At 43.0% G+C, this 22,319-nt stretch overlaps 1 protein-coding gene across 30 annotated transcripts in view; it reads right to left on the minus strand.

The window, feature by feature from the left end:
- Window positions 1-22,319, minus strand: part of LOC106608606 (receptor-type tyrosine-protein phosphatase delta) — a 643,701-nt gene that overhangs the window by 146,639 nt on the left and 474,743 nt on the right. The window lies entirely within an intron of this gene.

The raw sequence follows: 22,319 nt of genomic DNA on the forward strand, positions 1-22,319 counted from the left end.
GTTAGAGAGTGTGTGTGGGTCTGAATGTGTGTGTTTCATTGTTAGAGAGTGTGTGTGGGTCTGAGTGTGTGTGTTTTGTTGTTAAAGAGCGTGTGTCGGTCTGAATGTGTGTGTCTTCTTGTTAGAGAGTGTGTGTGGTCTGTTGTAAGAGAGTGTGTGAAAGAGTGAGTGGGTGTGTGTTTTGTCGTTAGAGAGTGTGTGTGGTTTGTTGTTAGAGAGTGTGTGTGGTTTGTTGTTAGAGAGTGTGTGTGGGTCTGAGTGTGTGTGTGTTTTGTTGCTAGAGAGAGTGTGAAGGTCTGAGTGTGTGTGTGTTTTGTCGTTAGAGAGTGTGTGTAGGTCTGAATGTGTGTGTTTTGTTGTAAGAGAGTGTGTGTGGGTCTGAGTGTGTGTGTTTTGTTGTTAGAGAGTGTGTGTGCTTTTTTGTTAGAGAGTGTGTGTGGGTCTGAGTGTGTGTGTTTTGTTGTTAGAGAGTGTGTGGGTCTGAGTGTGTGTGTTTTGTTGTTAGAGAGTGTGTTGGTCTGAGTGTGTGTGTTTTGTTGTTAGAGAGTGTGTACAGTAGGTCTGAGTGTGTGTGTGTTTTGTCGTTAGAGAGTGTGTACAGTAGGTCTGAGTGTGTGTGTTTTGTTGTTAGAGAGTGTGTGGGTCTGAGTGTGTGTGTTTTGTTGTTAGAGAGTGTGTACAGTAGGTCTGAGTGTGTGTGTGTTTTGTCGTTAGAGAGTGTGTACAGTAGGTCTGAGTGTGTGTGTTTTGTTGTTAGAGAGTGTGTGTGCTTTTTTGTTAGAGAGGGTGTGTGGGTCTGAGTGTGTGTGTTTTGTTGTTAGAGAGTGTGTGTGGGTCTGAATGTGTGTGTTTCATTGTTAGAGAGTGTGTGTCGGTCTGAGTGTGTTTTTTGTTGTTGTTAGAGAGTGTGTGTAGGTCCGAGTGTGTGTGTTTTGTTGTAAGAGAGTGTGTGTGGGTCTGAATGTGTGTGTTTCATTAGTTAGAGAGTGTGTGTGTTTTGTTGTTAGAAAGAGTGTGAAGGTCTGAGTGTGTGTTTTGTTGTTAGAGAGTGTGTGTAGGTCTGAGTGTGTGTGCTTTGATGTTAGAGAGAGTGTGTGGGTCTGAGTGTGTGTGTTTTGTTGTTAAAGAGCGTGTGTGGGTCTGAGTGTGTGTGTTTTGTTGTTAGAGAGCGTGTGTAGGTCCGAGTGTGTGTGTTTTGTTGTAAGAGAGTGTGTGTGTGTCTGAATGTGTGTGTTTCATTGTTAGAGAGTGTGTGTGGGTCTGAGTGTGTGTGTTTTGTTGTTAAAGAGCGTGTGTCGGTCTGAATGTGTGTGTCTTCTTGTTAGAGAGTGTGTGTGGGTCTGAGTGTGTGTGTTTTGTTTTTTGAGAGAGTGTGTAGGTCTGAGAGTGTGTGTTTTGTTGTTAGAGAGTGTGTGTAGGTCTGAGTGTGTGTGTTTTGTTGTTAGAGAGTGTGTGTGGGTCTGAGTGTGTGTGTTTTGTTGTTAGAGAGCGTGTGTAGGTCCGAGTGTGTGTGTTTTGTTGTAAGAGAGTGTGTGTGGGTCTGAATGTGTGTGTTTCATTGTTAGAGAGTGTGTGTGGGTCTGAGTGTGTGTGTTTTGTTGGTAGAGAGTGTGTGTAAGTCTGAGTGTGTGTGTTTTGTTGTTAGAGAGTGTGTGTGGGTCTGAGTGTGTGTGTTTTGTTGTTAGAGAGTGTGTAGGTCTGAGTGTGTGTGTTTTGTTATTAGAGAGTGTGTACAGTAGGTCTGAGTGTGTGTGTTTTGTCGTTAGAGAGTGTGTGTGGGTCTGAGTTTGTGTGTTTTGTTGTTAGAGAGTGTGTGTGTTTTGTTGGTAGAGAGTGTGTGTAGGTCAGAGTGTGTGTTTTGTTGTAAGAGAGTGTGTGTGGGTCTGAATGAGTGTGTTTTGTTGTTAGAGAGCGTGTGTAGGTCAGAGTGTGTGTGTTTTGTTGTAAGAGAGTGTGTGTGGGTCTGAATGAGTGTGTTTTGTTGTTAGAGAGCGTGTGTAGGTCAGAGTGTGTGAGTTTTGTTGTTAGAGAGTGTGTGTGGGTCTGAGTGTGTGTGTTTTGTTGTTAAAGAGCGTGTGTCGGTCTGAATGTGTGTGTCTTGTTGTTAGAGAGTGTGTGTGGGTCTGAGTGTGTGTGTTTTGTTGCTAAAGAGTGTGTGTGTTTTGTTGTTAGAGAGTGTGTTGGTCTGAGTGTGTGTGTTTTGTTGTTAGAGAGTGTGTTGGTCTGAGTGTGTGTGTTTTGTTGTTAGAGAGTGTCTGTGGGTCTGAGTGTGTGTGTTTCGTTGTTAAAGAGCGTGTGTCGGTCTGAATGTGTGTGTTTTGTTGTTAGAGAGTGTGTGTGGGTCTGAGTCTGTGTGTTTCGTTGTTAAAGAGCGTGTGTCGGTCTGAGTGTGTGTGTTTTGTTGTTAGAGAGCGTGTGTAGGTCTGAATGTGTGTGTTTTGTTGTTAGAGAGTGTGTGTGGGTCTAAGTGTGTGTGTTTTGTTGTTAGAGAGTGTGTGTGCTTTATTGTTGGAGAGTGTGTGTGGGTCTGAGCGTGTGTGTTTTGTTGTTAGAGAGTGTGTGTAGGTCTGAATGTGTGTGTGTGTATTGTTTGAGAGTGTGTGTGGGTCTGAGTGTGAGTGTTTTGCTGTTAGAAAGTGTGTAGGTCCGAGTGTGTGTTTTGTTGGTAGAGAGCGTGTGTTTTGTTGTTAGAGAGTGTGTGTGGGTCTGAGTGTGTGTGTTTTGTTGTTAGAGAGTGTGTGTGGGTCTGAGTTAGTGTGTTTTGTTGTTAGAGAGTGTGTGTGCTTTATTGTTGGAGAGTGTGTGTGGGTCTGAGTTTGTGTGTTTTGTTGTTAGAGAGTGTGTGTGGGTCTGAGTGTGTGTGTTTTGTTGTTAGAGAGTGTGTGTGGGTCTGAGTGTGAGTGTTTTGCTGTTAGAAAGTGTGTAGGTCCGAGTGTGTGTTTTGTTGGTAGAGAGCGTGTGTTTTGTTGTTAGAGAGTGTGTGTAGGTCTGAATGTGTGTGTTTTGTTGTTAGAGAGAGTGTGTGGGTCTGAGTATGTGTGTGTTTTGTTGTTAGAGAGTGTGTGTTTTGTTGTTAGAGAGTGTGTGTAGGTCTGAATGTGTGTGTTTTGTTGTTAGAGAGTGTGTGTAGGTCTGAGTGTGTGTGTTTTGTTATTAGAGAGTGTGTGTAGGTCTGAGTGTGTAAGTTTTGTTGTTAGAGAGAGTGTGTGGGTCTGAATGTCTGTGTTTTGTTGTTAAAGAGTGTGTGTAGGTCCGAGTGTGTGTGTTTTGTTGTTAGAGTGTGTGTGTAGGTCCGAGTGTGTGTGTTTTGTTGTTAGAGTGTGTGTGTAGGTCCGAGTGTGTGTTTTGTTGTTAGAGAGTGTGTGTGGGTCTGAGTATGTGTGTTTTGTTGTTAGAGAGTGTGTGTGGGTCTGAGTGTGTGTGTTTTGTTGTTAGAGAGTGTGTGTGCTTTGTTGGTAGAGAGTGTGTGTTTTTTTGTAAGAGAGTGTGTGTGGGTCTGAGTGTGTGTGTTTTGTTGTTAGAGAGTGTGTGTAGGTCTGAATGTGTGTGTTTTGTAGTTAGAGAGTGTGTGTAGGTCTGAGTGTGTGTGTTTTGTTGTTAGAGAGTGTGTGTAGGTCTGAGTGTGTGTGTTTTGTTGTTAGAGAGTGTGTGTAGGTCTGAGTGTGTGTGTTTTGTTGTTAGAGAGTGTGTGAGGGTCTGAGTGTGTGTGTTTTGTTGTTAGAGAGTGTGTGTAGGTCTGAATGTCTGTGTTTTGTTGTTAGAGAGTGTGTGTGTTTTGTTGTTAGAGTGTGTGTGTGGGTCTGAGTGTGTGTGTTTTGTTGTTAGAGTGTGTGTGTGGTTTGTTGTTAGAGAGTGTGTGTGGGTCTGAGTGTGTGTGTTTTGTTGTTAAAGAGTGTGTGTAGGTCCGAGTGTGTGTGTTTTGTTGTTAGAGAGTGTGTGTAGGTCCGAGTGTGTGTGTTTTGTTGTTAGAGAGAGTGTGTAGGTCCGAGTGTGTGTGATTTGTTGTTAGAGAGTGTGTGTAGGTCCGAGTGTGTGTGTTTTGTTGTAAGAGAGTGTGTGTGGGTCTGAATGAGTGTGTTTTGTTGTTAGAGAGCGTGTGTAGGTCAGAGTGTGTGTGTTTTGTTGTAAGAGAGTGTGTGTGGGTCTGAATGAGTGTGTTTTGTTGTTAGAGAGCGTGTGTAGGTCAGAGTGTGTGTGTTTTGTTGTTAGAGAGTGTGTGTGGGTCTGAGTGTGTGTGTTTTGTTGTTAAAGAGCGTGTGTCGGTCTGAAGTGTGTGTGTTTTAGAGAGTGTGTGTGGGTCTGAGTGTGTGTGTTTTGTTGCTAAAGAGTGTGTGTGTTTTGTTGTTAGAGAGTGTGTTGGTCTGAGTGTGTGTGTTTTGTTGTTAGAGAGTGTGTTGGTCTGAGTGTGTGTGTTTTGTTGTTAGAGCGTGTGTCGGTCTGAATGTGTGTGTTTTGTTGTTAGAGAGTGTGTGTGGGTCTGAGTGTGTGTGTTTCGTTGTTAAAGAGCGTGTGTCGGTCTGAGTGTGTGTGTTTTGTTGTTAGAGAGCGTGTGTAGGTCTGAATGTGTGTGTTTTGTTGTTAGAGAGTGTGTGTGGGTCTAAGTGTGTGTGTTTTGTTGTTAGAGAGTGTGTGTGCTTTTTTGTTAGAGAGTGTGTGTGGGTCTGAGTGTGTGTGTGTTTTGTTGTTGAGAGAGCGGTGTGTGTTTGTTGTAAGAGAGTGTGTGTGGGTCTGAGTGTGTGTGTTTTGTTGTTAGAGAGTGTGCGTGGGTCTGAGTTTGTGTGTTTTGTTGTTAGAGAGTGTGTGTGCTTTGATTGTTGGAGAGTGTGTGTGGTCTGAGTGTGTGTGTTTTGTTGTTAGAGAGTGTGTACAGTAGGTCTCAGTGTGTGTGTGTTTTGTCGTTAGAGAGTGTGTACAGTAGGTCTGAGTGTGTGTGTTTTGTTGTTAGAGAGTGTGTGGGTCTGAGTGTGTGTGTTTTGTTGTTAGAGAGTGTGTGTGCTTTTTTGTTAGAGAGGGTGTGTGGGTCCGAGTGTGTGTGTTTTGTTGTAAGAGAGTCTGTGTGGGTCTGAATGTGTGTGTTTCATTGTTAGAGAGTGTGTGTCGGTCTGAGTATGTGTGTTTTGTTGTAAGAGAGTGTGTGTGGGTCTGAATGTGTGTGTTTTGTTGTTAGAGAGTGTGTGTGGGTCTGAGTCTGTGTGTTTTGTTGTTAGAGAGTGTGTGTAGGTCTGAGTGTGTGTGTTTTGTTTTTTGAGAGAGTGTGTAGGTCTGAGTGTGTGTGTTATGTTGTCAGAGAGTGTGTGTGGGTCTGAGTGTGTGTGTTTTGTTGTTAGAGAGTGTGTGTGGGTCTGAGTGTGTGTGTTTTGTTGTTAGAGAGTGTGTGGGTCTGAGTTTGTGTGTTTTGTTGTTAAAGAGCGTGTGTGGGTCTGAGTGTGTGTGTTTTGTTGTTAGAGAGTGTGTGTGGGTCTGAGTCTGTGTGTTTTGTTGTTAGAGAGTGTGTGTAGGTCTGAGTGTGTGTGTTTTGTTTTTTGAGAGAGTGTGTAGGTCTGAGTGTGTGTGTTATGTTGTCAGAGAGTGTGTGTGGGTCTGAGTGTGTGTGTTTTGTTGTTAGAGAGTGTGTGTGTTTTGTTGTTAGAGAGTGTGTGTGGGTCTGAGTCTGTGTGTTTTGTTGTTAGAGAGTGTGTGTGGGTCTGAGTGTGTGTGTTTTGTTGTTAGAGAGCGTGTGTAGGTCCGAGTGTGTGTGTTTTGTTGTAAGAGAGTGTGTGTGGGTCTGAATGTGTGTGTTTCATTGTTAGAGAGTGTGTGTGGGTCTGAGTGTGTGTGTTTTGTTGGTAGAGAGTGTGTGTAAGTCTGAGTGTGTGTGTTTTGTTGTTAGAGAGTGTGTGTGGGTCTGAGTGTGTGTGTTTTGTTGTTAGAGAGTGTGTAGGTCTGAGTGTGTGTGTTTTGTTATTAGAGAGTGTGTACAGTAGGTCAGAGTATGTGTGTTTTGTCGTTAGAGTGTGTGTGTGGGTCTGATTTTGTGTGTTTTGTTGTTAGAGAGTGTGTGTGTTTTGTTGGTAGAGAGTGTGTGTAGGTCAGAGTGTGTGTTTTGTTGTAAGAGAGTGTGTGTGGGTCTGAATGAGTGTGTTTTGTTGTTAGAGAGCGTGTGTAGGTCAGAGTGTGTGTGTTTTGTTGTAAGAGAGTGTGTGTGGGTCTGAATGAGTGTGTTTTGTTGTTAGAGAGCGTGTGTAGGTCAGAGTGTGTGAGTTTTGTTGTTAGAGAGTGTGTGTGGGTCTGAGTGTGTGTGTTTTGTTGTTAAAGAGCGTGTGTCGGTCTGAATGTGTGTGTCTTGTTGTTAGAGAGTGTGTGTGGGTCTGAGTGTGTGTGTTTTGTTGCTAAAGAGTGTGTGTGTTTTGTTGTTAGAGAGTGTGTTGGTCTGAGTGTGTGTGTTTTGTTGTTAGAGAGTGTGTTGGTCTGAGTGTGTGTGTTTTGTTGTTAGAGAGTGTGTTGGTCTGAGTGTGTGTGTTTTGTTGTTAGAGAGTGTCTGTGGGTCTGAGTGTGTGTGTTTCGTTGTTAAAGAGCGTGTGTCGGTCTGAATGTGTGTGTTTTGTTGTTAGAGAGTGTGTGTGGTTCTGAGTGTGTGTGTTTCGTTGTTAAAGAGCGTGTGTCGGTCTGAGTGTGTGTGTTTTGTTGTTAGAGAGCGTGTGTAGGTCTGAATGTGTGTGTTTTGTTGTTAGAGAGTGTGTGTGGGTCTAAGTGTGTGTGTTTTGTTGTTAGAGAGTGTGTGTGCTTTTTTGTTAGAGAGTGTGTGTTTTGTTGTAAGAGAGTGTGTGTGGGTCTGAGTGTGTGCTTTTTTGTTAGAGAGTGTGTGTGTGTCTGAGTGTGTGTGTTTTGTTGTTAGAGAGCGTGTGTTTTGTTGTAAGAGAGTGTGTGTGGGTCTGAGTGTGTGTGTTTTGTTGTTAGAGAGTGTGCGTGGGTCTGAGTTTGTGTGTTTTGTTGTTAGAGAGTGTGTGTGCTTTATTGTTGGAGAGTGTGTGTGGGTCTGAGCGTGTGTGTTTTGTTGTTAGAGAGTGTGTGTAGGTCTGAATGTGTGTGTGTGTATTGTTTGAGAGTGTGTGTGGGTCTGAGTGTGAGTGTTTTGCTGTTAGAAAGTGTGTAGGTCCGAGTGTGTGTTTTGTTGGTAGAGAGCGTGTGTTTTGTTGTTAGAGAGTGTGTGTGGGTCTGAGTTTGTGTGTTTTGTTGTTAGAGAGTGTGTGTGCTTTATTGTTGGAGAGTGTGTGTGGGTCTGAGTTTGTGTGTTTTGTTGTTAGAGAGTGTGTGTGGGTCTGAGTGTGTGTGTTTTGTTGTTAGAGAGTGTGTGTGGGTCTGAGTGTGTGTGTTTTGTTGTTAGAGAGTGTGTGTGGGTCTGAGTGTGAGTGTTTTGCTGTTAGAAAGTGTGTAGGTCCGAGTGTGTGTTTTGTTGGTAGAGAGCGTGTGTTTTGTTGTTAGAGAGTGTGTGTAGGTCTGAGTGTGTGTGTTTTGTTGTTAGAGAGTGTGTGTAGGTCTGAATGTGTGTGTTTTGTTGTTAGAGAGTGTGTGTGGGTCTGAGTGTGAGTGTTTTGCTGTTAGAAAGTGTGTAGGTCCGAGTGTGTGTTTTGTTGGTAGAGAGCGTGTGTTTTGTTGTTAGAGAGTGTGTGTAGGTCTGAGTGTGTGTGTTTTGTTGTTAGAGAGTGTGTGTAGGTCTGAGTGTGTGTGTTTTGTTATTAGAGAGTGTGCGTGGGTCTGAGTTTGTGTGTTTTGTTGTTAGAGAGTGTGTGTGCTTTATTGTTGGAGAGTGTGTGTGGGTCTGAGCGTGTGTGTTTTGTTGTTAGAGAGTGTGTGTAGGTCTGAATGTGTGTGTGTGTATTGTTTGAGAGTGTGTGTGGGTCTGAGTGTGAGTGTTTTGCTGTTAGAAAGTGTGTAGGTCCGAGTGTGTGTTTTGTTGGTAGAGAGCGTGTGTTTTGTTGTTAGAGAGTGTGTGTGGGTCTGAGTGTGTGTGTTTTGTTGTTAGAGAGTGTGTGTGGGTCTGAGTTTGTGTGTTTTGTTGTTAGAGAGTGTGTGTGCTTTATTGTTGGAGAGTGTGTGTGGGTCTGAGTTTGTGTGTTTTGTTGTTAGAGAGTGTGTGTGGGTCTGAGTGTGTGTGTTTTGTTGTTAGAGTGTGTGTGTGGGTCTGAGTGTGAGTGTTTTGCTGTTAGAAAGTGTGTAGGTCCGAGTGTGTGTGTTTTGTTGGTAGAGAGCGTGTGTTTTGTTGTTAGAGAGTGTGTGTAGGTCTGAGTGTGTGTGTTTTGTTGTTAGAGAGTGTGTGTGGGTCTGAGTGTGTGTGTTTTGTTGTTAGAGAGTGTGTGTGGGTCTGAGTGTGTGTGTTTTGTTGTTAGAGAGTGTGTGTTTTGTTGTTAGAGAGTGTGTGTAGGTCTGAATGTGTGTGTTTTGTTGTTAGAGAGTGTGTGTAGGTCTGAGTGTGTGTGTTTTGTTATTAGAGAGTGTGTGTAGGTCTGAGTGTGTAAGTTTTGTTGTTAGAGAGAGTGTGTGGGTCTGAATGTCTGTGTTTTGTTGTTAAAGAGTGTGTGTAGGTCCGAGTGTGTGTGTTTTGTTGTTAGAGTGTGTGTGTAGGTCCGAGTGTGTGTGTTTTGTTGTTAGAGAGTGTGTGTAGGTCTGAATGTGTGTGTTTTGTAGTTAGAGAGTGTGTGTGTTTTGTTATTAGAGAGTGTGTGTAGGTCTGAGTGTGTGTGTTTTGTTGTTAGAGAGTGTGTGTAGGTCTGAGTGTGTGTGTTTTGTTGTTAGAGAGTGTGTGAGGGTCTGAGTGTGTGTGTTTTGTTGTTAGAGAGTGTGTGTAGGTCTGAGTGTGTGTGTTTTGTTGTTAGAGAGTGTGTGTAGGTCTGAGTGTGTGTGTTTTGTTGTTAGAGAGTGTGTGAGGGTCTGAGTGTGTGTGTTTTGTTGTTAGAGAGTGTGTGTAGGTCTGAATGTCTGTGTTTTGTTGTTAAAGAGTGTGTGTAGGTCCGAGTGTGTGTGTGTTTTGTTGTTAGAGAGTGTGTAGGTCTGAGTGTGTGTGTTTTGTTGTTAGAGAGTGTGTGGGTCTGAGTGTGTGTGTTTTGTTGTTAGAGTGTGTGTGTGGTTTGTTGTTAGAGAGTGTGTGTGGGTCTGAGTGTGTGTTTTGTTATTAGAGAGTGTGTGTAGGTCTGAGTGTGTGTGTTTTGTTGTTAGAGAGTGCGTGTGGGTCTGAGTGTGTGTGTTTTGTTGTTAGAGTGTGTGTGTGGTTTGTTGTTAGAGAGTGTGTGTGGGTCTGAGTGTGTGAGTTTTGTTGTTAGAGAGCGTGTGTGTTTTGTTATTAGAGAGTGTGTGTAGGTCTGAGTGTGTGTGGTTTGTTGTTAGAGAGTGTGTGTAGGTCTGAGTGTGTGTGTTTTGTTGTTAGAGAGTGTGTGTAGGTCCGAGTGTGTGTGTTTTGTTGTTAGAGAGTGTGTGTGGGTCTGAGTGTGTGTGTTTTGTTGTTAGAGAGAGTGTGTGGGTCTGAATGTTTGTGTTTTGTTGTTAGAGAGTGTGTGTAGGTCTGAGTGTGTGTGTTTTGTTGTTAGAGAGTGTGTGTAGGTCCGAGTGTGTGTGTTTTGTTGTTAGAGAGTGTGTGTGGGTCTGAGTGTGTGTGTTTTGTTGTTAGAAAGTGTGTGTGGGTCTGAGTTTGTGTGTTTTGTTGTTAGAGAGTGTGTGTAGGTCTGAGTGTGTGTGGTTTGTTGTTAGAGAGTGTGTGTAGGTCTGAGTGTGTGTGTTTTGTTGTTAGAGAGTGTGTGTGGGTCTGAGTGTGTGTGTGTTTTGTTGTTAGAGAGTGTGTGTGGGTCTGAGTGTGTGTGTTTTGTTGTTAGAGAGTGTGTGTAGGTCTGAGTGTGTGTGTGTTTTGTTGTTAAAGAGTGTGTGTGGGTCCGAGTGTGTGTGTTTTGTTGTTAGAGAGTGTGTGTAGGTCTGAGTGTGTGTGTTTTTTTGTTAGAGAGTGTGTGTGTTTTGTTGTTAGAGAGTGTGTGTAGGTCTGAGTGTGTGTGTTTTTTTGTTAGAGAGTGTGTGTGTTTTGTTGTTAGAGAGTGTGTGTTGGTCTGAGTGTGTGTGTTTTGTTGTTAGAGAGTGTGTGTTTTGTTGTTAGAGAGTGTGTGTGGGTCTGAGTGTGTGTGTTTTGTTGTTAGAGAGTGTGTGTGTTTTGTTGTTAGAGAGTGTGTGTGGGTCTGAGTGTGTGTGTTTTGTTGTTAGAGTGTGTGTGTGGTTTGTTGTTAGAGAGTGTGTGTGCGTCTGAGTGTGTGTGTTGTGTTGTTAGAGAGTGTGTGTGGGTCTGAATGTGTGTATTTTGTTGTTAGAGAGTGTGTGTAGGTCTGAGTGTGTGTGTTTTGTTGTTAGAGAGTGTGTGCACAGTAGGTCTGAGTGTGTGTGTTTTGTTGTTAGAGAGTGTGTGTGGGTCTGAGTTTGTGTGTTTTGTTGTTAGAGAGTGTGTGTGGGTCTGAATGTGTGTGTTTTGTTATTAGAGAGTGTGTGTGGGTCTGAGTGTGTGTGTTTTGTTGTTAGAGAGTGTGTGTGGGTCTGAGTGTGTGTGTTTTGTTGTTAGAGAGTGTGTGTTGGTCTGAGTGTGTGTGATTTGTTGTTAGAGAGTGTGTGTAGGTCTGAGTGTGTGTGGTTTGTTGTTAGAAAGTGTGTGTAGGTCTGAGTGTGTGTGTTTTGTTGTTAGAGAGTGTGTGTGGGTCTGAGTGTGTGTGTTTTGTTGGTAGAGAGTGTGTGTTGGTCTGAATGTGTGTGTTTTGTTGTTAGAGAGTGTGTGTTTGTTTGCTTAAGAGTGTGTGTGTTTTGTTGTTAGAGTGTGTGTGTGGGTCTGAGTGTGTGTGTTTTGTTGTTAGAGAGTGTGTGTTTGTTTGCTTAAGAGTGTGTGTGTTTTGTTGTTAGAGTGTGTGTGTGGTTTGTTGTTAGAGAGTGTGTGTGGGTCTGAGTGTGTGTGTTTTGTTGTTAGAGTGTGTGTGTGGTTTGTTGTTAGAGAGTGTGTGTGGGTCTGAGTGTGTGTGTTTTGTTGTTAGAGAGTGTGTGTGTTTTGTTGTTAGAGAGTGTGTGTAGTTCTGAGTTTGTGTGTTTTGTTGTTAGAGAGTGTGTGTAGTTCTGAGTGTGTGTGTTTTGTTGTTAGAGTGTGTGTGTGGTTTGTTGTTAGAGAGTGTGTGTGGGTCTGAGTGTGTGTGTTTTGTTGTTAGAGAGTGTGTGTGTTTTGTTGTTAGAGAGTGTGTGTAGTTCTGAGTTTGTGTGTTTTGTTGTTAGAGAGTGTGTGTGGGTCTGAGTGTGTGTGTTTTGTTGTTATAGAGTGTGTGTGGGTCTGAGTGTGTGTGTTTTGTTGGTAGAGAGTGTGTGTTGGTCCGAATGTGTGTGTTTTGTTGTTAGAGAGTGTGTGTGGGTCTGAGTGTGTGTGTTTTGTTGGTAGAGAGTGTGTGTGGGTCTGAGTGTGTGTGTTTTGTTGGTAGAGAGTGTGTGTTGGTCTGAGTGTGTGTGTTTTGTTGGTAGAGAGTGTGTGTTTTGTTGTTAGAGAGTGTGTGTGGGTCTGAGTGTGTGTATTTTGTTGTTAGAGAGTGTGTGTAGGTCTGAGTGTGTGTGGTTTGTTGTTAGAGAGTGTGTGTAGGTCTGAGTGTGTGTGGTTTGTTGTTAGAGAGTGTGTGTAGGTCTGAGTGTGTGTGTTTTGTTGTTAGAGAGTGTGTGTGGGTCTGAGTGTGTGTGTGTTTTGTTGTTAGAGAGTGTGTGTGGGTCTGAGTGTGTGTGTTTTGTTGTTAGAGAGTGTGTGTAGGTCTGAGTGTGTGTGTGTTTTGTTGTTAGAGAGAGTGTGTGGGTCCGAGTGTGTGTGTTTTGTTGTTAGAGAGTGTGTGTAGGTCTGAGTGTGTGTGTTTTGTTGTTAGAGAGTGTGTGTAGGTCTGAGTGTGTGTGTTTTTTTGTTAGAGAGTGTGTGTGTTTTGTTGTTAGAGAGTGTGTGTTGGTCTGAGTGTGTGTGTTTTGTTGTTAGAGAGTGTGTGTTTTGTTGTTAGAGAGTGTGTGTGGGTCTGAGTGTGTGTGTTTTGTTGTTAGAGAGTGTGTGTGGTTTGTTGTTAGAGAGTGTGTGTGCGTCTGAGTGTGTGTGTTGTGTTGTTAGAGAGTGTGTGTGGGTCTGAATGTGTGTATTTTGTTGTTAGAGAGTGTGTGTAGGTCTGAGTGTGTGTGTTTTGTTGTTAGATAGTGTGTGTTTGTTTGCTTAAGAGTGTGTGTGTTTTGTTGTTAGAGAGTGTGTGTGGGTCTGAATGTGTGTGTTTTGTTATTAGAGAGTGTGTGTGGGTCTGAGTGTGTGTGTTTTGTTGTTAGAGAGTGTGTGTGGGTCTGAGTGTGTGTGATTTGTTGTTAGAGAGTGTGTGTAGGTCTGAGTGTGTGTGGTTTGTTGTTAGAAAGTGTGTGTAGGTCTGAGTGTGTGTGTTTTGTTGTTAGAGAGTGTGTGTAGGTCCGAGTGTGTGTGTTTTGTTGTTAGAGAGTGTGTGTAGGTCTGAGTGTGTGTGTTTTTTTGTTAGAGAGTGTGTGTGGGTCTGAGTGTGTGTGTTTTGTTGTTAGAGAGTGTGTGTTTGTTTGCTTAAGAGTGTGTGTGTTTTGTTGTTAGAGTGTGTGTGTGGTTTGTTGTTAGAGAGTGTGTGTGGGTCTGAGTGTGTGTGTTTTGTTGTTAGAGTGTGTGTGTGGTTTGTTGTTAGAGAGTGTGTGTGGGTCTGAGTGTGTGTGTTTTGTTGTTAGAGAGTGTGTGTGGGTCTGAGTTTGTGTGTTTTGTTGTTAGAGAGTGTGTGTGGGTCTGAATGTGTGTGTTTTGTTATTAGAGAGTGTGTGTGGGTCTGAGTGTGTGTGTTTTGTTGTTAGAGAGTGTGTGTGGGTCTGAGTGTGTGTGTTTTGTTGTTAGAGAGTGTGTGTGGGTCTGAGTGTGTGTGTTTTGTTGTTAGAGAGTGTGTGTAGGTCTGAGTGTGTGTGTTTTGTTGTTAGAGTGTGTGTGTGTTTTGTTGTTAGAGAGTGTGTGTGTTTTGTTGTTAGAGAGAGTGTGTGGGTCTGAGTGTGTGTGTTTTGTTGTTAGAGAGTGTGTGGGTCTGAATGTGTGTGTTTTGTTGTTAGAGAGTGTGTGTGTTTTGTTGTTAGAGAGTGTGTGTGGGTCTGAGTGTGTGTGTTTTGTTGTTAGAGAGTGTGTGTAGGTCTGAGTGTGTGTGTTTTGTTGTTAGAGAGTGTGTGTGTTTTGTTGTAGAGTGTGTGTGTGTTTTGTTGTTAGAGAGTGTGTGTGGGTCTGAGTGTGTGTGTTTTGTTGTTAGGTCTGAGTGTGTGTGTTTTGTTGTTAGAGAGTGTGTGTGTTTTGTTGTTAGAGTGTGTGTGTGTTTTGTTGTTAGAGAGTGTGTGTGGGTCTGAGTGTGTGTGTTTTGTTGTTAGAGAGTGTGTGTGGGTCTGAGTGTGTGTGTTTTGTTGTTAGAGAGTGTGTGTGTTTTGTTGTTAGAGTGTGTGTGTGTTTTGTTGTTAGAGAGTGTGTAGGTCTGAGTGTGTGTGTTTTGTTGTTAGAGAGTGTGTGTTTTGTTTGCTTAAGAGTGTGTGTGGTTTGTTGTTAGAGAGTGTGTGTGGGTCTGAGTGTGTGTGTTTTGTTGTTAGAGAGTGTGTGTAGGTCTGAGTGTGTGTGGTTTGTTGTTAGAGAGTGTGTGTAGGTCTGAGTGTGTGTGTTTTGTTGTTAGAGAGTGTGTGTGGGTCTGAGTGTGTGTGTGTTTTGTTGTTAGAGAGTGTGTGTGGGTCTGAGTGTGTGTGTTTTGTTGTTAGAGAGTGTGTGTGGGTCTGAGTGTGTGTGTTTTGTTGTTAGAGAGTGTGTGTAGGTCTGAGTGTGTGTGTGTTTTGTTGTTAGAGAGAGTGTGTGGGTCCGAGTGTGTGTGTTTTGTTGTTAGAGAGTGTGTGTAGGTCTGAGTGTGTGTGTGTTTTTTTGTTAGAGAGTGTGTGTGTTTTGTTGTTAGAGAGTGTGTGTTGGTCTGAGTGTGTGTGTTTTGTTGTTAGAGAGTGTGTGTTTTGTTGTTAGAGAGTGTGTGTGGGTCTGAGTGTGTGTGTTTTGTTGTTAGAGTGTGTGTGTGGTTTGTTGTTAGAGAGTGTGTGTGCGTCTGAGTGTGTGTGTTGTGTTGTTAGAGAGTGTGTGTGGGTCTGAATGTGTGTATTTTGTTGTTAGAGAGTGTGTGTAGGTCTGAGTGTGTGTGTTTTGTTGTTAGATAGTGTGTGTTTGTTTGCTTAAGAGTGTGTGTGTTTTGTTGTTAGAGAGTGTGTGTGGGTCTGAGTGTGTGTGTTTTGTTGTTAGAGAGTGTGTGTGGGTCTGAGTGTGTGTGTTTTGTTGTTAGAGAGTGTGTGTGGGTCTGAGTGTGTGTGTTTTGTTGTTAGAGAGTGTGTGTGGGTCTGAGTGTGTGTGTTTTGTTGTTAGAGAGTGTGTGTGGGTCTGAGTGTGTGTGTTTTGTTGTTAGAGAGTGTGTGTAGGTCTGAGTGTGTGTGTTTTGTTGTTAGAGAGTGTGTGTAGGTCTGAGTGTGTGTGTTTTGTTGTTAGAGAGTGTGTGTGGGTCTGAGTGTGTGTGTTTTGTTGTTAGAGAGTGTGTGTTTGTTTGCTTAAGAGTGTGTGTGTTTTGTTGTTAGAGTGTGTGTGTGGTTTGTTGTTAGAGAGTGTGTGTGGGTCTGAGTGTGTGTGTTTTGTTGTTAGAGTGTGTGTGTGGTTTGTTGTTAGAGAGTGTGTGTGGGTCTGAGTGTGTGTGTTTTGTTGTTAGAGAGTGTGTGTGTTTTGTTGTTAGAGAGTGTGTGTAGTTCTGAGTGTGTGTGTTTTGTTGTTAGAGAGTGTGTGTGGTCTGAGTGTGTGTGTTTTGTTGTTAGAGAGTGTGTGTAGGTCTGAGTGTGTGTGTTTTGTTGTTAGAGAGTGTGTGTAGGTCTGAGTGTGTGTGTTTTGTTGTTAGAGAGTGTGTGTGGGTCTGAGTGTGTGTGTTTTGTTGTTAGAGAGTGTGTGTGGGTCTGAGTGTGTGTGTTTTGTTGTTAGAGAGTGTGTGTGGGTCTGAGTGTGTGTGTTTTGTTGTTAGAGAGTGTGTGTGGGTCTGAGTGTGTGTGTTTTGTTGGTAGAGAGTGTGTGTTGGTCTGAATGTGTGTGTTTTGTTGTTAGAGAGTGTGTGTGGGTCTGAGTGTGTGTGTTTTGTTGTTAGAGAGTGTGTGTGGGTCTGAGTGTGTGGTGTTTTGTTGTTAGAGAGTGTGTGTGGGTCTGAGTGTGTGTGTTTTGTTGTTAGAGAGTGTGTGTAGGTCTGAGTGTGTGTGTTTTGTTGTTAGAGTGTGTGTGTCGGTTTGTTGTTAGAGAGTGTGTGTAGGTCTGAGTGTGTGTGTTTTGTTGTTAGAGAGTGTGTGTGTTTTGTTGTTAGAGAGTGTGTGTAGGTCTGAGTGTGTGTGTTTTGTTGTTAGAGAGTGTGTGTGTTTTGTTGTTAGAGAGTGTGTGTGGGTCTGAGTGTGTGTGTTTTGTTGTTAGAGAGTGTGTGTTTTGTTGTTAGAGAGTGTGTGTGGGTCTGAGTGTGTGTGTTTTGTTGTTAGAGAGTGTGTGTGTTTTGTTGTTAGAGAGTGTGTGTGGGTCTGAGTGTGTGTGTTTTGTTGTTAGAGTGTGTGTGTGGTTTGTTGTTAGAGAGTGTGTGTGCGTCTGAGTGTGTGTGTTGTGTTGTTAGAGAGTGTGTGTGGGTCTGAATGTGTGTATTTTGTTGTTAGAGAGTGTGTGTAGGTCTGAGTGTGTGTGTTTTGTTGTTAGAGAGTGTGTGCACAGTAGGTCTGAGTGTGTGTGTTTTGTTGTTAGAGAGTGTGTGTGGGTCTGAGTGTGTGTGTTTTGTTGTTAGAGAGTGTGTGTGGGTCTGAGTGTGTGTGTTTTGTTGTTAGAGAGTGTGTGTGGGTCTGAGTGTGTGTGTTTTGTTGTTAGAGAGTGTGTGTGGGTCTGAGTGTGTGTGTTTTGTTGTTAGAGAGTGTGTGTGGGTCTGAGTGTGTGTGATTTGTTGTTAGAGAGTGTGTGTAGGTCTGAGTGTGTGTGGTTTGTTGTTAGAAAGTGTGTGTAGGTCTGAGTGTGTGTGTTTTGTTGTTAGAGAGTGTGTGTAGGTCCGAGTGTGTGTGTTTTGTTGTTAGAGAGTGTGTGTAGGTCTGAGTGTGTGTGTTTTTTTGTTAGAGAGTGTGTGTGGGTCTGAGTGTGTGTGTTTTGTTGTTAGAGAGTGTGTGTTTGTTTGCTTAAGAGTGTGTGTGTTTTGTTGTTAGAGTGTGTGTGTGGTTTGTTGTTAGAGAGTGTGTGTGGGTCTGAGTGTGTGTGTTTTGTTGTTAGAGTGTGTGTGTGGTTTGTTGTTAGAGAGTGTGTGTGGGTCTGAGTGTGTGTGTTTTGTTGTTAGAGAGTGTGTGTGTTTTGTTGTTAGAGAGTGTGTGTAGTTCTGAGTGTGTGTGTTTTGTTGTTAGAGAGTGTGTGTGGGCTTGAGTTTGTGTGTTTTGTTGTTAGAGAGTGTGTGTAGTTCTGAGTGTGTGTGTTTTGTTGTTAGAGAGTGTTTGAGGGTCTGAGTGTGTGTGTTTTGTTGTTAGAGAGTGTGTGTAGGTCTGAGTGTGTGTGTTTTGTTGTTATAGAGTGTGTGTGGGTCTGAGTGTGTGTGTTTTGTTGGTAGAGAGTGTGTGTGGGTCTGAGTGTGTGTGTTTTGTTGGTAGAGAGTGTGTGTTGGTCTGAATGTCTGTGGTTTGTTGTTAGAGAGTGTGTGTGGGTCTGAGTGTGTGTGTTTTGTTGTTAGAGAGTGTGTGTGTTTTGTTGGTAGAGAGTGTGTGTAAGTCTGAGTGTGTGTGTTTTGTTGTTAGAGAGTGTGTGTGGGTCTGAGTGTGTGTGTTTTGTTTTGTTGTTAGAGAGTGTGTGTGGGTCTGAATGTGTGTGTTTTGTTGTTAGAGAGTGTGTGTGTTTTGTTGTTAGAGAGTGTGTGTGTTTTGTTGGTAGAGAGTGTGTAAGTCTGAGTGTGTGTGTTTTGTTGTTAGAGAGTGTGTGTAGGTCCGAGTGTGTGTGTTTTGTTGTTAGAGAGTGTGTGTGGGTCTGAGTGTGTGTGTTTTGTTGTTAGAGAGTGTGTGTGGGTCTGAATGTTTGTGTTTTGTTGTTAGAGAGAGTGTGTGGGTCTGAATGTTTGTGTTTTGTTGTTAGAGAGTGTGTGTAGGTCTGAGTGTGTGTGTTTTGTTGTTAGAGAGTGTGTGTAGGTCCGAGTGTGTGTGTTTTGTTGTTAGAGAGTGTGTGTGGGTCTGAGTGTGTGTGTTTTGTTGTTAGAAAGTGTGTGTGGGTCTGAGTGTGTGTGTTTTGTTGTTAGAGAGTGTGTGTGTTTTGTTGTTAGAGAGTGTGTGTAGGTCTGAGTGTGTGTGTTTTGTTGTTAGAGAGTGTGTGTTTTGTTGTTAGAGAGTGTGTGTGGGTCTGAGTGTGTGTATTTTGTTGTTAGAGAGTGTGTGTAGGTCTGAGTGTGTGTGTTTTGTTGTTAGAGAGTGTGTGTAGGTCCGAGTGTGTGTGTTTTGTTGTTAGAGTGTGTGTGTGGTTTGTTGTTAGAGAGTGTGTGTGGGTCTGAGTTTGTGTGTTTTGTTGTTAGAGAGTGTGTGTAGGTCTGAGTGTGTGTGGTTTGTTGTTAGAGAGTGTGTGTAGGTCTGAGTGTGTGTGTTTTGTTGTTAGAGAGTGTGTGTGGGTCTGAGTGTGTGTGTGTTTTGTTGTTAGAGAGTGTGTGTGGGTCTGAGTGTGTGTGTTTTGTTGTTAGAGAGTGTGTGTAGGTCTGAGTGTGTGTGTGTTTTGTTGTTAGAGAGTGTGTGTGGGTACGAGTGTGTGTGTTTTGTTGTTAGAGAGTGTGTGTAGGTCTGAGTGTGTGTGTTTTTTTGTTAGAGAGTGTGTGTGGGTCTGAGTGTGTGTGTTTTGTTGTTAGAGAGTGTGTGTGTTTTGTTGGTAGAGAGTGTGTGTAAGTCTGAGTGTGTGTGTTTTGTTGTTAGAGAGTGTGTGTGGGTCTGAGTGTGTGTGTTTTGTTTTGTTGTTAGAGAGTGTGTGTGGGTCTGAATGTGTGTGTTTTGTTGTTAGAGAGTGTGTGTGTTTTGTTGTTAGAGAGTGTGTGTGTTTTGTTGGTAGAGAGTGTGTAAGTCTGAGTGTGTGTGTTTTGTTGTTAGAGTGTGTGTGTAGGTCCGAGTGTGTGTGTTTTGTTGTTAGAGAGTGTGTGTGGGTCTGAGTGTGTGTGTTTTGTTGTTAGAGAGAGTGTGTGGGTCTGAATGTTTGTGTTTTGTTGTTAGAGAGAGTGTGTGGGTCTGAATGTTTGTGTTTTGTTGTTAGAGAGTGTGTGTAGGTCTGAGTGTGTGTGTTTTGTTGTTAGAGAGTGTGTGTAGGTCCGAGTGTGTGTGTTTTGTTGTTAGAGAGTGTGTGTGGGTCTGAGTGTGTGTGTTTTGTTGTTACAAAGTGTGTGTGGGTCTGAGTGTGTGTGTTTTGTTGTTAGAGAGTGTGTGTGTTTTGTTGTTAGAGAGTGTGTGTAGGTCTGAGTGTGTGTGTTTTGTTGTTAGAGAGTGTGTGTTTTGTTGTTAGAGAGTGTGTGTGGGTCTGAGTTTGTGTGTTTTCTTGTTAGAGAGTGTGTGTAGGTCTGAGTGTGTGTGGTTTGTTGTTAGAGAGTGTGTGTAGGTCTGAGTGTGTGTGTTTTGTTGTTAGAGAGTGTGTGTGGGTCTGAGTGTGTGTGTGTTTTGTTGTTAGAGAGTGTGTGTGGGTCTGAGTGTGTGTGTTTTGTTGTTAGAGAGTGTGTGTGGTTTGTTGTTAGAGAGTGTGTGTGCATCTGAGTGTGTGTGTTGTGTTGTTAGAGAGTGTGTGTGGGTCTGAATGTGTGTATTTTGTTGTTAGAGAGTGTGTGTAGGTCTGAGTGTGTGTGTTTTGTTGTTAGAGAGTGTGTGCACAGTAGGTCTGAGTGTGTGTGTTTTGTTGTTAGAGAGTGTGTGTGGGTCTGAGTTTGTGTGTTTTGTTGTTAGAGAGTGTGTGTGGGTCTGAATGTGTGTGTTTTGTTATTAGAGAGTGTGTGTGGGTCTGAGTGTGTGTGTTTTGTTGTTAGAGAGTGTGTGTGGGTCTGAGTGTGTGTGTTTTGTTGTTAGAGAGTGTGTGTGGGTCTGAGTGTGTGTGATTTGTTGTTAGAGAGTGTGTGTAGGTCTGAGTGTGTGTGGTTTGTTGTTAGAAAGTGTGTGTAGGTCTGAGTGTGTGTGTTTTGTTGTTAGAGAGTGTGTGTAGGTCCGAGTGTGTGTGTTTTGTTGTTAGAGAGTGTGTGTAGGTCTGAGTGTGTGTGTTTTTTTGTTAGAGAGTGTGTGTGGGTCAGAATGTGTGTGTTTTGTTGTTAGAGAGTGTGTGTGTTTTGTTGTTAGAGAGTGTGTGTGTTTTGTTGGTAGAGAGTGTGTAAGTCTGAGTGTGTGTGTTTTGTTGTTAGAGTGTGTGTGTAGGTCCGAGTGTGTGTGTTTTGTTGTTAGAGAGTGTGTGTGGGTCTGAGTGTGTGTGTTTTGTTGTTAGAAAGTGTGTGTGGGTCTGAGTGTGTGTGTTTTGTTGTTAGAGAGTGTGTGTGTTTTGTTGTTAAGAGAGTGTGTGTAGGTCTGAGTGTGTGTGTTTTGTTGTTAGAGAGTGTGTGTTTTGTTGTTAGAGAGTGTGTGTGGGTCTGAGTGTGTGTATTTTGTTGTTAGAGAGTGTGTGTGGGTCGGAGTTTGTGTGTTTTGTTGTTAGAGAGTGTGTGTGGGTCTGAGTTTGTGTGTTTTGTTGTTAGAGAGTGTGTGTAGGTCTGAGTGTGTGTGGTTTGTTGTTAGAGAGTGTGTGTAGGTCTGAGTGTGTGTGTTTTGTTGTTAGAGAGTGTGTGTGGGTCTGAGTGTGTGTGTGTTTTGTTGTTAGAGAGTGTGTGTGGGTCTGAGTGTGTGTGTTTTGTTGTTAGAGAGTGTGTGTAGGTCTGAGTGTGTGTGTGTTTTGTTGTTAGAGAGTGTGTGTGGGTCCGAGTGTGTGTGTTTTGTTGTTAGAGAGTGTGTGTAGGTCTGAGTGTGTGTGTTTTTTTGTTAGAGAGTGTGTGTTTTGTTGTTAGAGAGTGTGTGTGGGTCTGAGTTTGTGTGTTTTCTTGTTAGAGAGTGTGTGTAGGTCTGAGTGTGTGTGGTTTGTTGTTAGAGAGTGTGTGTAGGTCTGAGTGTGTGTGTTTTGTTGTTAGAGAGTGTGTGTGGGTCTGAGTGTGTGTGTGTTTTGTTGTTAGAGAGTGTGTGTGGGTCTGAGTGTGTGTGTTTTGTTGTTAGAGAGTGTGTGTGGTTTGTTGTTAGAGAGTGTGTGTGCATCTGAGTGTGTGTGTTGTGTTGTTAGAGAGTGTGTGTGGGTCTGAATGTGTGTATTTTGTTGTTAGAGAGTGTGTGTAGGTCTGAGTGTGTGTGTTTTGTTGTTAGAGAGTGTGTGCACAGTAGGTCTGAGTGTGTGTGTTTTGTTGTTAGAGAGTGTGTGTGGGTCTGAGTTTGTGTGTTTTGTTGTTAGAGAGTGTGTGTGGGTCTGAATGTGTGTGTTTTGTTATTAGAGAGTGTGTGTGGGTCTGAGTGTGTGTGTTTTGTTGTTAGAGAGTGTGTGTGGGTCTGAGTGTGTGTGTTTTGTTGTTAGAGAGTGTGTGTGGGTCTGAGTGTGTGTGATTTGTTGTTAGAGAGTGTGTGTAGGTCTGAGTGTGTGTGGTTTGTTGTTAGAAAGTGTGTGTAGGTCTGAGTGTGTGTGTTTTGTTGTTAGAGAGTGTGTGTAGGTCCGAGTGTGTGTGTTTTGTTGTTAGAGAGTGTGTGTAGGTCTGAGTGTGTGTGTTTTTTTGTTAGAGAGTGTGTGTGGGTCAGAATGTGTGTGTTTTGTTGTTAGAGAGTGTGTGTGTTTTGTTGTTAGAGAGTGTGTGTGTTTTGTTGGTAGAGAGTGTGTAAGTCTGAGTGTGTGTGTTTTGTTGTTAGAGTGTGTGTGTAGGTCCGAGTGTGTGTGTTTTGTTGTTAGAGAGTGTGTGTGGGTCTGAGTGTGTGTGTTTTGTTGTTAGAGAGAGTGTGTGGGTCTGAATGTTTGTGTTTTGTTGTTAGAGAGAGTGTGTGGGTCTGAATGTTTGTGTTTTGTTGTTAGAGAGTGTGTGTAGGTCTGAGTGTGTGTGTTTTGTTGTTAGAGAGTGTGTGTAGGTCCGAGTGTGTGTGTTTTGTTGTTAGAGAGTGTGTGTGGGTCTGAGTGTGTGTGTTTTGTTGTTAGAAAGTGTGTGTGGGTCTGAGTGTGTGTGTTTTGTTGTTAAGAGAGTGTGTGTAGGTCTGAGTGTGTGTGTTTTGTTGTTAGAGAGTGTGTGTTTTGTTGTTAGAGAGTGTGTGTGGGTCTGAGTGTGTGTATTTTGTTGTTAGAGAGTGTGTGTGGGTCGGAGTTTGTGTGTTTTGTTGTTAGAGAGTGTGTGTGGGTCTGAGTTTGTGTGTTTTGTTGTTAGAGAGTGTGTGTAGGTCTGAGTGTGTGTGGTTTGTTGTTAGAGAGTGTGTGTAGGTCTGAGTGTGTGTGTTTTGTTGTTAGAGAGTGTGTGTGGGTCTGAGTGTGTGTGTGTTTTGTTGTTAGAGAGTGTGTGTGGGTCTGAGTGTGTGTGTTTTGTTGTTAGAGAGTGTGTGTAGGTCTGAGTGTGTGTGTGTTTTGTTGTTAGAGAGTGTGTGTGGGTCCGAGTGTGTGTGTTTTGTTGTTAGAGAGTGTGTGTAGGTCTGAGTGTGTGTGTTTTTTTGTTAGAGAGTGTGTGTGTTTTGTTGTTAGAGAGTGTGTGTAGGTCTGAGTGTGTGTGTTTTGTTGTTAGAGAGTGTGTGTAGATCTGAGTGTGTGTGTTTTTTTGTTAGAGAGTGTGTGTGTTTTGTTGTTAGAGAGTGTGTGTTGGTCTGAGTGTGTGTGTTTTGTTGTTAGAGAGTGTGTGTTTTGTTGTTAGAGAGTGTGTGTGGGTCTGAGTGTGTGTGTTTTGTTGTTAGAGAGTGTGTGTGTTTTGTTGTTAGAGAGTGTGTGTGGGTCTGAGTGTGTGTGTTTTGTTGTTAGAGTGTGTGTGTGGTTTGTTGTTAGAGAGTGTGTGTGCATCTGAGTGTGTGTGTTGTGTTGTTAGAGAGTGTGTGTGGGTCTGAATGTGTGTATTTTGTTGTTAGAGAGTGTGTGTAGGTCTGAGTGTGTGTGTTTTGTTGTTAGAGAGTGTGTGCACAGTAGGTCTGAGTGTGTGTGTTTTGTTGTTAGAGAGTGTGTGTGGGTCTGAGTTTGTGTGTTTTGTTGTTAGAGAGTGTGTGTGGGTCTGAATGTGTGTGTTTTGTTATTAGAGAGTGTGTGTGGGTCTGAGTGTGTG

The sequence above is a fragment of the Salmo salar genome, chromosome 07, assembly GCF_965601325.2.
Source record: "Salmo salar chromosome 07, fSalSal1, whole genome shotgun sequence".
Taxonomy (NCBI): Eukaryota; Metazoa; Chordata; class Actinopteri; order Salmoniformes; family Salmonidae; genus Salmo; species Salmo salar.